The sequence below is a fragment of the Cavia porcellus genome, unplaced genomic scaffold, assembly GCF_034190915.1.
Source record: "Cavia porcellus strain 051 isolate PalLab524CR breed Dunkin Hartley unplaced genomic scaffold, mCavPor4.1 scaffold_31, whole genome shotgun sequence".
NCBI lineage: Eukaryota > Metazoa > Chordata > Mammalia > Rodentia > Caviidae > Cavia > Cavia porcellus.
Genome location: NW_026947514.1, coordinates 44,708,157 through 44,725,571, shown reverse-complemented (window position 1 = coordinate 44,725,571; position 17,415 = coordinate 44,708,157).

Sequence of the window (17,415 nt, the reverse complement as noted above, 5' to 3'; positions counted from 1 at the left end):
TTTCCTTTCTTTTGTACAATGATAATTACACATTTTGGGTTTTATTACTCCCACAGTTCTTATTACTTTTTTTGAAGAGAGTAAAACCAAATGTGACCTAACAGAACAGAGTCAGTCAAATCAAAAGGATGAACATAATAGATAATGTAAAAACAAAATACAAAATACTAGGTGATCAACAATGGTTATCATACTGCCTCTTGCTATCTTAAAAAAAATTGCCTATATTACCAGTTATAATAAAATTGAACAAAATAGTACAGAATAAAACCAAAACATTGGAGACATTACAGGGCTTTAAAAGAAGATAATAGTCAACTGGAATGGGCGTCATAATGAATCTTATTGTCTTTACAGTTGTTGCCTATACTTTCAAACTTAGTATACTATCAAGCAAAGCAGAATAGAGGAAAATCAGTCATAGCAAGATGGTGAGGGCTATACAGGGTTCCAAATCAAGTTAATAGGAAATCAAAGTGGGTTACACACATATTCCCTTCTAAAGTGGGATTGGTGGGAAGCGCTCGGGCTGGGTGACACCACAGACTAAGACCCAGTAGGCTAGCCCAAACCAGGTCTCAGTGCCTGGTGGTGCACCCTAGCAGTGAAGCCTTCAGTAGGCTGACCTGGAGGGGCGGGCCCAGCAGAGGTTGCTCAGCTCTGTGTCTCCCTAGTATACTGCAGTGGGCGGGAACACCTAGCCAGCACAATTCAAACAAACTGTAACTGACAGAGAAAGAAACTGGGCCTCCTATATATGCTTGTATGGAAGGAACAAAAAGTATGGGAAGAGGAAGCAACAGGAAATGGTCCTCAGTCCCCAATCCTGAGAACACTGATCCAGGAAAGGTAAATGTAAAGGAGAATGAGGACAGAAAACATGCAATATCAGACACGGCACCAATAGACATAAAGCGATATATCCGGAGCCTCACAGACGAGTTCAGAAGTGAAGTATTTAATGACCTAAAGCAAGATATAAGTAGAATAGTTAGAGAAATGTTAAGCACTGCCCAAGAAAAAACAGACAGTGGGCTGGAAGAACAGAAAAAAAAAGGGGAGAATTGTTTGATGGAGAAAATAGAGAAAACATAGAATACATGAAGCAGGTTCAAAGAGATTACTGGAAAATAAAAACTCTATTGAAAGCTGGCATAACAGCTTGAAAGAAACTAAGAATAGATTAGCTGAACTGGAGGACAGATTTGTAAAGTGGGAGCATGAAATAAAAAACTTCTTAAAAATAACAAGGAAACAAACAGCAATAATACAAAGCTAGAAGATGATAAGAGGATCTATAACTTAAGAATTAAGAATGTAAAGAAGAAGTAAGGACACAAACAAATGAACTACAAAAGCTACTCACAGAAATAATCCAGGAGAATTTCCTTAAGTTAGCAAAAGGTAAAACACTCAGATGTATGAGGCATACAGAACCCCCAGCTATCTACAACCCAAACAGAACAACACCCAGGCATATAATAATCAAAATTCCAGAAATCCAGTATAAGAACAGAATATTAAAAGCCATCAGAGACAAGAAACAGATCACTTACAAAGGAACACCCATCAGAATTACAGCAGACTTCTTGGCACAAATCATCAAATCACAAAGAGTGTGGGGGGAAATAATTCAAGCTTTGAAAGATAATAACCTCCAGCTAAGATTGATATATCCTGCACAACTGTCCCTAGAAATTGATGGAAAAACAAGGTGCTTCCAGGATAAAGAGGAACTAGGGGAACTTGCAACCATCAATTCAACTCTACAGAGAATACTGCAGGATATTCTAAAAAAGAAAAATACCAAGATTCCAGAAATAGTGGCAGAGAGGCCACAATGAATGGAGCAGAAAGCAAAATGAAGAAGACAAACTGACAACTAATGACAGAAAAAGAGCTCAACAGAAATGAGGCAGAGAAGGTTGGATGGTAGGAACAGCTATTTTGGAGAAAATAAGACATCATAATAGCTAATGCTGATTTAGTATCATCTTGTTTTGAAGTCCCATCAAGCTTTTGCTCTTCTGTCTCCATCAGTCTTAACATGTTGTATCTTATTGGATTTTATTATATGTGATAATATAAACAAAAGCTTTTATAGACAAGCAGATTATACAGAAACCATTATTCATTTTCTGTTAGTTGATTCTAAATACCCTGTAATCCTGTCATTCTCTTGAATGGCTTTACATTGTCTTGATATGTTTGACGCAACAGTATACGAAGTTATACTCAAAGATTTCAAGGAAAGAGACACTATGGTAACTACTTTTATGTCGGGATATCTTGTGGTGAAATACTATTTTGCTTAACTGGTTACATTTTGACCTGCTCTGTTCTATTGTTATGCCCTCTTTTATCTCAATCTCCTTTTTTTATTATTTACTTTTTTATCTTTTTATTTAAGGGTAAAATAAATAAGAAATAGCAGGATATATTATAGAACCCACTTTGATTTTCTATTAACTTGATTTTAAACCCTGTATTGCTCTCACCATCTTGTTTTGACTGATTTTCCTCTATTCTGTTTTGCTCGATAGTACCAAGTTCGAAAGTATAGGCAACAACTGTGAAGACAATAAGATTCACTACGATGCCCATTCTGGTTTGACTATTATTTTCTTTTGAAGTCCTGTAATGTCTCTAATGTTTTGGTTTTATTGGTTTTGTTCTTTACTGTTTTGTTCAATCTTATTATAGCTGATGATATAGGCAATTATTTTTAAGATAGCAAGAGGCATTATGGTAACCATTGTTGATTACCTTGTATTTTGTTTTTCCAGTATATATTATGTCCATCCTTTTGATTTGACTGACTCTGTTCTGTTAGGTCACATTTGGTTTTACTCTCTTCAAAAAAAGTAATAAGAACTGTGAAAGTAATAAAACCCAAAATGTGTAATTGTCATTGTACAAAAGAGAGGAAAAGAAAGTGCTCTAAAGGATATAACTGCATATATATTTAAGTGTATAAGATAGATAACCATATTACTGAGTTTTGTTGGATCATTGAACAGAACTGTTTGCAGTCTCACTGTTTGAATGTCCACTTTATATGCTTTAATTTTGTAACGTGAACAACTATTTCTAAGATGACAACATGTAATCTATTTACTAGTGATTTCCTACTGTTTATTTTTTCTGAAATTCTGTATAACTTGTACCCTTTTTCTATTTTTTTCTTTTTCTCCTTAAATAAAATTTAAAAAAAAAAAAATATATATATATATATATATATATATATATATATATATAGTAGACCCTCTGTAAGCATCAGATACATTCTACAAGATAGCAAATTTACACACAGCAAGGTGATTTCCTTAGGACATCTGCTCATTCCTGATCCTTCATAGCCTCATCTCTGGGGTTCCTTTGGACCCAGTCAAGCCTCACAGCAGAGAACATGTGCATGTGTCAGAGGCTGTGTAAAGAAGGATAAAAACTTTCAAGGATGCGAACTGACCACAAGAGTGAAGGACTATGCCTCAGGCAGCTGAGGCATCTAGACAGCCTACGAGCCCCAGACCTACAGAAAATACAGGTGAATGGGCTAGTGAGAGGAGGGTCTCTTTGCCCGAGCTGGATTATGTCATTGGAATCTCAGGCAAAGAATTCAGTGAACATCCTAGGGAAACTATATGAGCATTTACTTAGCTTCAGGGAAGTTTATCTTGTTCTCGTAGCTTCCTCCTTACCCTGTCTGCAGCAGCTCCCTGAATTCTGACAGTGCAGACCAGATCAAGAAGCACCAATCTGTGACTGACCAGGAAGACATTCTCTTGATCCTCCCTCTCTCCTACCAAGACACAAGTATAGAGCTCTTGGGTGGTGTTTGCTTCTTCAGCCCTGTCTGCAGGCGTGTGGCAGATAATCCTACACTGGTTCAGAAAGCGCTAGCCATTAACCTAGGCAAGAACAAAGAGCTCCTTGTTGGAAGCAGGTCTTTTGAATTGCATTATGATTTGTTGCTGTTTGGTGGATTTTATCTTCTACATTTTGGTTTTGACTTTCCTAAAGTTTTCTGAGACTTTTAAACTGGAAGGAAAATACAGGCTCTTGGCCTCTAAGCCTCGTTAAGGGAAGTATTACAAGAAAGTGTGGTTAAGCTACCGGTCTCCCACCTCACAGAGGGCAATTCAGCTGTACACAAGAACACATTGTGGGCTGAAGTAAATCAGATTCAGCACATTTTTAAAAGTGGATTTGAAATCTGTAATGGCAGCCAGCAAACTAAAACACTGGAGGATATTGAGGCAGAATCAGAAATCATAATATTTATCAAAAAATCATATGTCAGCTTACTCTTTCAGTCCAAAAGGTCATATAACATTAACCTCGAGCAAAACAGAATGCTGCTTAATATCACACATAAAACATAAACATAGCTACACTAATTTGCAAGGGTTTAAAAATATTATTAAAATGACTGTTCTTTTGGAATGTTATAATTATTCCTCTTTTTCTTAGATAGACAGCTTTAGACCTTCCAGATAGACAGACCTTTCTTAGATAGACAGCACCTTCCAGAACTACGAGAGACTTCCCCACATTTTCTAGGTACTGATTTGTCATTCCAGAAAACTGTTTATTACATTGACCATTGAGGACTGGTGACATCCTGAATGCTTCTCACCCTATGAGGCAAGTAAGAGTTATTATTCCTTCTTCAAAAGAAACATTGCACTCAGAGAACCTAGTATACTGCCCAAACAACTGCAGTTTTTGAATGGGTGTGTTGTGAGCAGGTCTAGTTGTTATGGTTCTCAGGCTGATGTTTTATCTACTGGACTAAACCACATCCCCTGGCATGGAACTACATTTTGGTCAGACGCTCCTGTGGTGAATGGAGGTATTTTTAAGAGATCCTGAAAGAGATCAAAAAAAATCTAAGCCTAATAAATTTAACCAATATGGGGATGTTGGTGAAATAATATTGCTTTTACTGCTATATACAGTTATATTTTGCTTCATATATGCCTTGAAAAATTTTTGGCTATGATTTTTTTAATTTTATAAATTACATTATATTTTAAATATCCAAATGGACTCCTTATTTAAGGAAGAAAGTCTTTATATACCTTTTGTGTCCTTCTTGGTAATATGAATAATCCCTCTCTTACTCGGGGGCTTTATATTCTTAGATTCAGCACATTTGTATTTTCTTATTGCAGGGTATACTCAAAGTTTGAATTAATGGCAAAATAACATTTTGCAACAGTCCTTTTTTGACAGATGTATGAAGAGTTGAATATATTCATTTAAAGCTTGTATTTGTACTGTAGGGAATAGTATAGAAGTGACAATAGATAGCAAGCCAATATTCTTTCTTCTTCTATTAAAATCTCACAAACATATTTTAAGACCATGCCTATTTCCTCCTATGGCCTTAAATTTGTTAGGCACGTCTTCTGTGTGTGGGTTGGCTCTGAGTTATCTTTTTTTTTTTTTTTTTACAGATATCTGTCTAATTGGTAGCAGCTGTTAATCAAGCACATTGTCACAAATCCTGTAGTACAGCATTCATTCTAAGGGTTTGCGGGTTTTTACATTTTGAAGGGAAGCCATATGCCTTAGGCAGCATGAGATGGAGCAGATTTCTAGTAATTATATTGAGTTGATGTAATTTGGCCTGAAATATCTGATTTGAATGTTTATGTTGATCAAACTCCCTGGGAAACTGTCAGGTTTTACCAACGTTTTCCATGCTTCAGACACAACCTAAGAGGCAAAGTCTCTTTAACTCTGGTTCACAGACCCCAGAAGAGTTTAAAAGTAGTTGCCTGGGGTTTGCAGCCATGTTTGACCATGAATGCTTGAAGTTACTCAGCCCCCTTTCAGTGTCTGTGGAGACATGTTTCCCCTATAATCCGGATACCAAGGAAGGAAAGCACAGTCACGGACCAGAAGCTCCCTCCATTCAGAGCAGCTCTGCTCACTGGGGTGAAAGCAAGCCGGGCTCCCAAATACCCAGATCCATAGGCTCTGATATTCTCCAAGCCTTGTGTCTGGAAACCCCACACCAGGCTGAAATTACCCGCCAAATTTTAGGGCTTCATATTTGTGCCAATGTCCACCTTCCAACAGGAGGCTGTCAGGATGAGACAGAACATGTCTTTCATCCTTGGGCTGATCAATCAGCTCCTAGAAGCATCAGCCTCCTGCTTCTTTCACCTATCCCCAGGCACTGATAAAGGAGACATGGTGTGGCTGGGAAAATGAGCAGGACCAGTCAACGTCAAGATCCCAGGGCCATGCAGGGACCTCTTCTATAGAACTTCTCATCAGCTCCCATGAGATGTGGACAGCATAAAAGAAGACCAGACACTACAGAGAGGTCGCATCTGGGTTCCCACCACAGCCTGCACTGCATTTCTCCATCTGACATATACTTTCATTTTTGCTTTTGCCCTCTTTTTCTCTGAGTTTGTCCTAAGTTCACTCTGTGGAGTTGGTTGCTCCCATACTGAGTCACCACATACTTTTTAAATAAACTTTGGCACCACCTTTGGCTTGTCTCTTCTGATTCTTTGAGGAATACTTTCTGTTGGCAAGCCATTTCTAATGAAACTACCTAATAATAGCACAGTTGTTACCGTATAACTCTGTCCTTCCCAATCCCCAGTTTGATGACAATCTCCTCCCTCCCCCGAGCTCCCCAAGTCCCCATGTCATTATCAGATTGCCTGCACAGTCTCACCAGCAGTGGTGGACTCCTCCATCTCCTTACATTAGCCAGCTCTTCCCGAAGGTTCCTAGTCTCAGGTAGTCCTTGTTCTCTCAGGTACTAAGTACCTAGCTTGGTATGCTTTTTGCACCCCAGTATCGCATCTCAGTGTCCCATATGTGACAAACTGCAGTTTCCAAAAAGGCTGCAGCTCCACCTCATGCACACGCTCTCCTGCAGGAGACCTTACATCATAGGCAGGAACTCTCCCCTCTCAGCAAATGCGTCTCCTTCTTCGACATAACCTTCCTCCCTCCCCTCTAGTGAAGTTCCTATTTCCTCTGTGGCTCTAGTCCCTCGCTTCCTTCCCACCCCAGGCCTGCCTTGGAGGCTCCTGTCCCAGCAGGTCCCAATATAGGTTTCACCACAGTCAGCAGAGACCCATTTCAATGTGGTTTTCATCTTGAATTTGAAATGATGTGAAAGACAGTTTTCAGGAGTGAAAAATTAATATAGGAATCATTCAGAGGGCAGCTTAAATATCCAAAAAGAAAGGGATGAGAGGAGGGGAAGAAAGAAAACATCCAGAAAAGAAATCTCAGAGGACGCTAATACAGAAGGCCTGAATCAAGGCAGCAGTATGTCTGCTCGCGACCATTCATCAGCTTGGTTGTCAACCTGACTGGGTTGAGAGGAGCAGAAAACTGGTACCACACACACACCTGGGTGAAGGAGAGCGTGTGCAGAGAAGCCTGGCTATGAGTCAGAGAACCAGGGTAACAGGCTCACTCCGGGTGTCTCCAGCACGGCACAATGGGCTGGGGTTCAGGAGAAGGGAAAGTGGAAGGACGGGAAAGCTGATGATCACTGTGTGATTGATCCACCTAAGCCCTATGTTTCCCATGACTTTCACCCCAGAATGTAAGGTTCCTCAGCCTCTGAATGTTGGCTTGTGCCGGCATCGGAGGCTTTTCAGGTTTTTGGCCTGGGAAAGCGGTCATATTCCCCCTACTTCCCAGTATGCTCCTCCTTCCCCTCTGGATTCTGACTATTTGGATTGAGCAGCTACCATTTCTCTTACCTTTCCATCCTGCAAAAGGCCATTATGGGACACAATCAGTCCCTGATAATGTAAAGAGGTCTCCTCTTATAATTGCATGTATTCTATTGGTTCTGTTTATCTGGGGAACTCTGATTGGTGAGGTATAGATACTGTGTAAAGAGTTTTTAAAGGCACAAAACAATTAATGGGCGTGCAGAAAAATCACAAAAATTCAATGACCCGTGGATGCACAGAATGGAATAAACATGCGATGGGAAACAATGGTGGAAGCAGATGAGAAAATTACGGGAACTTCAAAAATGAAAGATTACATAGAGAAAGAAGGAAGCCACAAGAAAACCACTAACAAAGGCAGAGACGCAGTGCCACACACAGGGCCACAGAGGCTTGTGAGTCAAAGACGATTCAAGGAAATAAGGGGGTGCAAGGAGTCTGGCTGACTCTTAAAACTTAAAAGGTAGAATGATTCTTGGAGAAAGGATGTGCCTAAGGGATTGTGAAATTAAAAGGGAAATGAAACAAAAGCCAGTGAATCTGAAGGTCAAAGAACTGTGAGAGTGGAGCAAAGTTTTAATTATTTTTGTAATCTTGGGACCATGAAGCAGACTGAAAAGAAGCTGAACAGTCTCTTCCTCCTCTCTGTGTTAAGTGTGCACTTCCTGTCTCCCGGAGGGTAGGGACTGTGCTGTACACAAACAGGATTTTGTTAAAGTGAGTGAAAGATAAGGGAGAATTTTCAATTCCCTCCACCTATACCCACCGTTGCTCAAGCTAGTACTGTCAGTCAAAAGCAACACTAGGAAAATCTGTCCAATTTATGTTCCAAGTGAGCCAAATGTTAAGGAAAATGGGAGATTAGCAATTAATTTAGTAAGATGATGTCAATGACAAGCTGCCTCAAATTTTCCATTTCTTCCTTTACACGATTCTTTGTTAAACATGAGATACAACGAATAAAAGTTTAAAGTTTCACCAAAATCTGATCCAAAACCTATATGTGGGGTGAATTTGCTCAGACATCCAGTTGCCCAGCCAGTTGGTCAGCATGACTGTCCTCTATGGGGCTCAGATTCCTTATATGCAAGGACTGGCATAGTAACACATTCCTTCCTGTGATATCTCAGTGGTGAAATGTGATGATAGTTGTAAACAATTCAGCACAGGGTGAATTCAGAGCAAGAACTGAGAGCAACCATACCAAATGCTGCCCACAAGAATGAATCAGACTTCCCACTGTACCTTTCTCTAGCCAGTCACCCACAGGTACTGCTATGAAATGAATAAGTGTGCACTCCACAATTCAGGTGTTGAAACCTCATCTCCAATTTGATGATATTTGCAGTTAAGGCTTTGGGGGATAAACATGAAGAGAGAGCACTCATGAATGGGATTAGTGTCCTTATGAAAAAGACCTCAGAAAGTGCCCACACTCCATCCTCCATGGAAGGATACCACAAAAAGATGGCCATCTATGAAGCAAGAAACAGGCATGTACCAGACATCTAATTTGCTCATGACTTGATTTTGAACTCGTCAGCCTATAGCACTGTGAGAAATAAGTTCCTGTTGTATATAAACCACCCAATCAATAGTATCCCATGATAGTACTCCAAACAAACTAAGATAAAGATAGTAACTTAAAAGTCACTCTGGCTTCTGATTCCAGACAGAGCATAGAAAATCTCATTTACTTATTCTCCCAAAATCATGCAAAACCATAAAAAGAAGTGTAGGAGGAAATTCACTTATAAAACCCCCAAGAATGAAGAGTGTTTTGGTGTTCATAACAAAGTGCCACAGGTTGGCTAGCTTAAATAACTGAAACTTACTTCCTAATCACTTTGGGTGCTAGAAATCCAATACCAAGATATCAATAGGGTTAATTTTTTTTGAAAACCTCTCTCTTTGGTTGATAGATGACCACCTTCTCTCTGTGTCTTCACAGATTCTATATGACCAGTCATGTAGGATTAAGGCTCACTCTAATTACTTCATTTAATTTTAATTACTTCTTTAAAGATCATATAATGGTTAACTTTGTCAAAATTGGTAAGGCATACATTTGGGTTAGTGTATAAGGGTGTTCCTTGAGACAACTGGCATGAGGGTCAGAAAACTAAGAGGGGAACATTCAAGGGGAACCTTGAATGTGAGCAATAATGTCCAAGTGGGCTGGAGACTGGATGGAACAGAAAGCAGGAGGAGAAAGCCTGCATGGACATGTACACTCTACTCAGCTTGAGCAGATGTGTCTGGATCTGCACCCATCAGTCTCGGACATTAGACTCAAAGTCCTTCAGCCTTTGAACATAGCCCTATACCAGTAGCTCTCCAGGGGCTTCCAGTCCTTCAGCGTTGGGCTATGGCTGCATTGTTGATCCCTCTTGTTATGAAGCTTCCAGCTGCTTGGAATAAGCAGTTAACTGCCTTGGCTCTCCAGTTTGCAAGTGGCCAATATGGAACTATCTGGTCTCTATCCATGTGAGCCAATCTAATTAATTTTATCTTATAATGATATATATTCTATTGGTTTGTTCCACTGGAGAGCTCTGACTAATCTAGATCTTATCTACAAACATAGTCACATTCTGAGATACTGTAGATTAGAACTTCAATAAATGAATTCAGTGGGAATAGCATGCAGTACATGAAAGGAAGTATTGATATGAAGTTATATAAGATCTAAATAACTTTTGGGAAAACAAAAGAAAATTTAAAACCAACTGATGGATGCTTCAGGGTGGAGAAAGCATGAGTCAAAGGGAATTGAAATAGATGTTAAGATTATGCTTCAGAGAAAACTTCCAAGGATCTCTAAAGTCTAAGTTAATTATGAAAACTACAAGACACATGTCCATGGGTATAGGGTGATTCTCTAAAGATCTGAGTAAAGAAGAGATAACTTAGTTTTGTCAAGCCTCAGCCCTGCTCATATAAAAGCTAAAATTGGAATACTGAGTTCTACAGAAGTCCAGCTTCTAGGACCAATGAGATTAGGCAGTTCTGTGATCTTTCACCCAGTCATGGGCTTTCTAATGTGCCTGATTATCCTTAGGAGTCTCAGTTACTTTTCTTGTTGCTAGGACAAAAATACCTGACACCCACAAGTTAAAGGAGGAAAAGTTTATTTCAGTTCACCTTTTGTAAAGATTTCAGTTGATGGTTGGCTTGCTCCAAGGCAGGGTAGCATGACAGATGAGCAACAGTCCATGGCAGGGTAGGCAGGAAGCAGAAGCAGCAGCAGCCACAGCAAGCTTGCATTTCCTCTCCCTATTTATATCCCAACCAGGTTATAAACCTACTGATTGGTGCCACCCATACCCAAGGTGGGGCTTCCGATTTCCACTCCCAGAACTATGCTAAACCCATTTAGTTATCATACACATTAATTTCAGTATCACATATCCTACATTCAGCCACCTCTGAAAAGCCCTACCATGAGCACATGAGACTTTGCACGGGACATCTGGATATAATCCATAACACTAGCCATGGTAAATGTGAAGATTCTCCTTCAACCACATGACTTTTATAAACACAGACTCACAGTGGGTCCTTACATAGAGGAGAGGGATCTATTGGTGAAAGAGATCTGTACAAGCTGAAAGAATTCCATGCCAGCAGAATACTCTAGCACTGAAAAATAACAAGAATGGATCAACAGAAATTTGAGGGAAATTAAGGGTTCAAGAAAAAGAATAGAGTTAACAGAAAAATTAACAACGGGAGTGCCACAATTTGAATATAGCTTTCCTCTCCAAGCCCTCAAGTATTGAAATATAGTTTCCCTAGTAAGGTATTAATCAGAGTAATCCAGCTATGCTGTGTAGAAGCAGGCCTTTGGAAAACATTTTGGGAAGGATTAAGGGATAGATAGAGTCATTGGGCTCCTGCCCTGTCATTGAATGCTGGTGGCCTTACTAGAAGAGGACAAGGATCGGGGCTGGAGATTTAGTTCAGTGGCATAAGCACCTGCCTTGCAAGCAGGCAGTCGTGAGTTCAATCCCCAGTACCGATAAAAAGGAAAAAGATAAAAAAAAAATAGGACAAGGATCCAGACAGACAAAAGAAATCAACTTACTCTCTCTCTCTCTCTCTCTCTCTCTCTCTCTCTCTGTTTCTCTCCCTCTCCCTCTCCCTCTCCCTCTCCCTCTCCCTCTCCCCCTCCCTCACCACAGAGTGTTCTGCACCACCTTAGGACTCTGTCAGCAAGAAAGCCATTGCCAGTCTAGACCTTGCCACTTCCTGAGCCATGAGCCAACATAAACCTCTTTTCTTTATATGGTAGCCTGTGTTTGGGTATTTCGTTATAGTAATGAAAATCAGACTAATATAATGGGCTTCAGAGATGATTTAGGGGATTGGTAATGGAAAAACTGAAATAAAAGGGTAAACATTAAAAAGATACTTTAAAGAAAAAGTAAAAAAGAAGAAAACTAACCAGGATCAGTCAATATCCTAATAAAAATTTCCAAAGAAAAGAATAATAAAAAATGGGAATCCAGAAGAACATGGCAGATAGATATCAGCAGCTTCGGAGGCTCTCTGAGAAACCACACTTGAAATCCAGGAATGGTGCCAGGCAGGAAGTCCTAGGCAAGGGGGGATATTCTTTGCCCACCCAGGAATGAACTAAATTAAGAGAAACCAACTGGAAACGCAATCCCAGTGATACAGCAGGAACAGATAAGGTCTCAGCCCGGAAGCCAGACCTCGCGCCACTGGAAACTGCAATTTGAATTTCCTGCAGCTGCTGCTGCTTCCTGGTCAGCACGGTGGGGAGAGAGGCATGAAGGCTCTGAGAATGGGAAGCATTGAATGGAGTTGGGAGCCGGATTGGCTGGGTGCCCTGCATCGACCTGCAGTGACTGAGCGGATCGAGACCCTTCCATAGAGAAGGAGGCTTCAGAGGAGGACATACTTGGTCCAGGCAGACTTCCCAGAATGAGATGCTGCACTGACTTCAGTCACATATTCCCCTCGCAAGCGGGATTGGTGGGGAATGCCTGGCCTGCGAGACACTGCTGGCTGAGACCCAGTAGGCTAGCCCAACCCAGGTCCCAGCGCCTGGAGGTGCACCCTAGTGGTGAAGCCATTGGTAGGTTGACCTGGAAGGGCCGGCCCAATATAGACTGCCCAGGTCTGTGTCTCCCTGGTGCACTGAGGTGGGCAGGAACACCTAGCAGGTGCAATTCAAACAGACTGTGGCCAACAGGGAAGGAAGCTGGGCCTCCTATATACGCTTATATATAAGGAACAAAGAATATGGGAAGAGGGAGCAACAAGAAAGGATCCTCAGCCCCCAATCCTGAGAAACAGGCAATAGCAGACACGGCACCAATAGACGTAAAGCGCTGACTCCAGAGCCTCATAGATGAATTCAGGAATGAAGTTATTAATGACTTGAAGCAAGACATAAGCAGAATAGTTAGAGAAATGCTAAGCACCACCCAAGAAAAAACAGATGGTGGAATGGAAGAACAGAAAAAAAGGGGAGAATTGTTTGATGGAGAAAATGGAGAAAACATGGTGAAGCAGGTTCAAAGAGATTAGCAGGAAACTAAAAACTATCAAAAACTGGCATAACAGCTTGAAAGAATCTAAGGATAGATTATCTGAACTGGAGGGCAGATTTGTAATATGGGAGCATGAAATGAAAAACTTCTTAAAAATAACAAAAAACAAATAGCAACAATACAAAAGCTAGAAGATGATAAGAGGATCTATAACTTAAGAATTAAGAACATAAAGAGAAGAAGTGGGGACACAAACAAATGGACTACAAAAGCTATTCACAGAAATAATCCAAGAGAATTTCCCTAATTTAGCAAATGGTAAAGATACTCAGATGTATGAGGCATACAGGACTCCAGCCACCTACAACCCAAACAGAGCTACACCCAGGCATATAATAATCAAAATTCCAGAAATCCAATATAAGAACAGAATATTAAAAGCCATCAGAGACAAGAAACAGATCACTTACAAAGGAACACCCATCAGAATTACAGCAGACTTCTCGGCACAAACCATCAAATCATGAAGAACGTGGGGAGAAATAATTCAAGCTTTGAAAGATAATAACCTCCAGCCAAGATTGATATATCCTGCACAACTGTCCCTAGAAATTGATGGAAAAACAAGGTGCTTCCAGGATAAAGAGGAAGTAGGGGAATATGCAACCACCAATTCAACTCTACAGAGAATACTGCAGGATAGTCTAAAAAAGAAAAATACCAAGATTCCAGAAATAGTGGCAGAGAGGCCACAATGAATGGAACAGAAAACAAAATGAAGAAGACAAACTGACAACAAATGACAGAAAAAGAGCTCAACAGAAATGAGGCAGAGAAGATTGGATGGTAGGAACAGCTATTTTGGAGAAAACAAGATATCATAATAGCTAGTGCTGATTTAGTATCATCTTGTTTTGAAGTCCCATCAAACTTGTATTCTTCTGTCTCCATCGGTCTTAAAAGGTTGTATCTTATTGGACTTTATTATATATGATAATATAAGCAAAAACTTTTATAGACAAGGAGTTTATATAGAGACCATTATTCATTTTCTGTTAGTTGGTTCTAAATATCCTGTAATAATGTCATTCTCTTTAATGGTTTTATAGTGTCTTGATATGTTTGGTGCTACAATATACAAAGTTATACTCAAAGATTTCAAGGAAAGAGACACTATGGTAACTATTTTTATGTCAGGATATCTTGTGGCGAAACACTATTTTGCTTAAATGGTTATGTTTTGACCTGCACTGTTCTGTTGTTATGCCCTCTTTTATCTCAATCCCCCCTTTTTTAATTATTTACTTTTTTTGTTTTATTTTTTTAATTAAGGGAAAAATAAATAAAAAATAGCAGGTACATTATAGTAACCTACTTTGATTTCCTATTAACTTGATTTGAAATCCTGTATTGCCCTCACCATCTTGTTTTGACTGATTTTCCTCTATTCTGCTTTGCTTGATAGTACCAAGTTCGAAAGTAGAGGCATAACTGTGAAGACAATAAGAATCATTATGACACCCATTCCAATTGACTATTATTTTCTTTTAAAGCCCTGTAATGTCTTCAATGCTTTGGTTTTATTCTTTACTGTTTAGTTCAATTTTATTATAACTGCCAACTCTTAAAATAGCAAGAGGCAGTATGGTAAACCATTGTTGATCACCTTATATTTTGTTTTTACATTATCTATTATGTCCATCTTTTTTATTTGACTGACTCTGTTCTGATATGTCGCATTTGGTTTTACTCTCTTCAAAAAAAGTAATAAGAACTGTGGGAGTAATAAAACCCAAAATGTGTAATTGTCATTGTACAAAAAAAGAAAAGAAAGTGCTCTAAAGGATATAACTGCATATATGTTTAAATGTATAAGATAGATAACCATATTACTGAGTTTTATTTGATCATTGAACAAAACTGTTTGCAGTCTCTCTGTTTGAAGGTCCACTTTATATGTTTCAATTTTGTAACTTGAACAACTATTTCTAAGATGAGAATATGTAATCTATTAACTAGTGATTTCCTACTGTTTATTTTTTAAATTTTGTATTACTTGTACCCTTTTCCTATTTTTTTCTTTTTGTCCTTAAATAAAAAATAATAATAATAAATGGAAGAAGGGAATTATCAGAAGAAAAATAACAGAACATTTTCCAAAAGACCAGTATTCAAACTGGGTGTGGTGGCACATGCCTATAATCCCAGCACTCAGGAGGTTAAGACAGCAGGATTGCTGCAAGTTCAAGACCAGTAAGGACTACATAGTAAGACTTTATCTCAAAAAGGAAAAAAAAAATAAAACAGTGTTCAGCCTGAACAATCACAGAAAAAAAAAGATTTACAAAACCGAAACAGGGCCAAGGCAAATGGCTCAGCTGCACAGTGTTTGCCTGGCAAACACAAGGTCGCAAGTTCAATTTCCAGCACACACACACACACAACTCCAAAACATTCAGAATGAAGAGTTTCAAATTTGTGAGATACAAAGCCCAGCTTACCTGGAAAGAGAAAAGAATCAGGCTGACATGCCACCACACTATTTTGCTGTCCCTTCCCCTCAGGATTGAACTCACGGCCTCTGTACCAAGCTACATCCCGGTCCTTTAAAAAAATTTTTTAATCTTGAGACACAATCCTGCTGTGTCACTAAGCTGAGCAGGCTGAGCTTGAACTCACAACACACCTGCATGCCCTTGCCAGTGTGCCGGAATTACAGGTGCATGCTACCTGACAAGCAGTATCTGTCAGCAACCATGGACTTTAGAAAAAGGGGGAGTATGACCTCTAGTTTTCAGAGGCAAATAATCTTGAGTGAAGATGAAATACAAAGTTTCAGGCATATACATTTTCAAAACGTCCCTCTCAACAATGTTTTCTTTGAAAGGAAATTTTTTCAGGATGAGGATGTACTTGTGCAAAACAAGTGGAGAATTAAAAGAGCAGGCGGAGCGGGGAGAGGACATACAGCACGGAAAGAGCAGTGGTTCCTGCTGCCGTGTGCTTATAAGCACTGACTACGGCAGGATAGATCAGGATGCGGACATTTGGCTACAGCATTTGAAATTATGAAGGTTACTGGTAGAATATCTGAAAATAAAATAGGAGGTTACTTTTAGGGAACTTTACTTTTCAGTCACAAGAGACTGATACTAAAACTAGAGGATAACAGTGGTAAGTATCTATTTGTAGCATTGTGTAGCTGACTATCAAATGAAATGACATCCAAACCAGGCAGAAGAAGTTCTCTTTGAACTGAGAAGAGTCAACGGGATGGGGATAATATGACGGCAGCAAAGATATTATGTCCTTTGTACTACTTCAGTTCTGATCTCCATGTACATGTATTCTTGTTATAATTATTATAAAGGGAAAAATTCCTCAAAAAATCCTAAATCTCAGAGACTGTGCTTTAAATCACTATTAAATTCTACTTCCTACGCTGAATGACTCTTCAAACACCCACATGCTGTCCCCTTGTCATCAGAGGTCAGATGAGAAGACTGTGACCTCGGGAACTTACCTAGCTCAGCCTTCTGCTGGCTAACCAACGTTTCCTAGAGAGTGGTGGTTTCGTTTTTCCTTCCATCCCTACTCCTTTTTCATTCACACCCTTTCTTTCCTATTTCTGATTATGTTGTTATGAAGTCACAGCTTCTAAGTGATATGAAACACCCTAAGCTTGTTAGCCTGAAAAATAGATCATCAAAGTTTCATCTTTCTAATAATAAAATTGACTAATGTGATAGTGATACTTCAAATGCCTTCTTTCACACACAAGCACGCATGTGAATATATTCCTGCGGTATGACCCACTGCATGGGTGGGTGAGCACAGACAGATTGAGGTAACAATTCTTTTGGAACCTCAAATTGAATTCCATTCACCACTGTGGACTCGCTTTCTTCTGCATAAAGTAGAGGGCAAAGGCCGCATCTTCCCCAGTTCCTTGCTAGTGTTCGTGTTGGTTCCTTTTGGTCATCCTGCCTAAGACTTCCTCTAATAAACCCTGTTTTTCAGTTGCCTCCTATAATACAGTCAATGAACCTCAGCTCTGTGGCTCTCCAATTCTGATATTAATTCTGAATGATAAAAATAACGAACTTTAGAAATAACTGCAAGCCCCAGTTCTTGAAGTCTCATCATTGAAAAACCAGGTTTTGCAG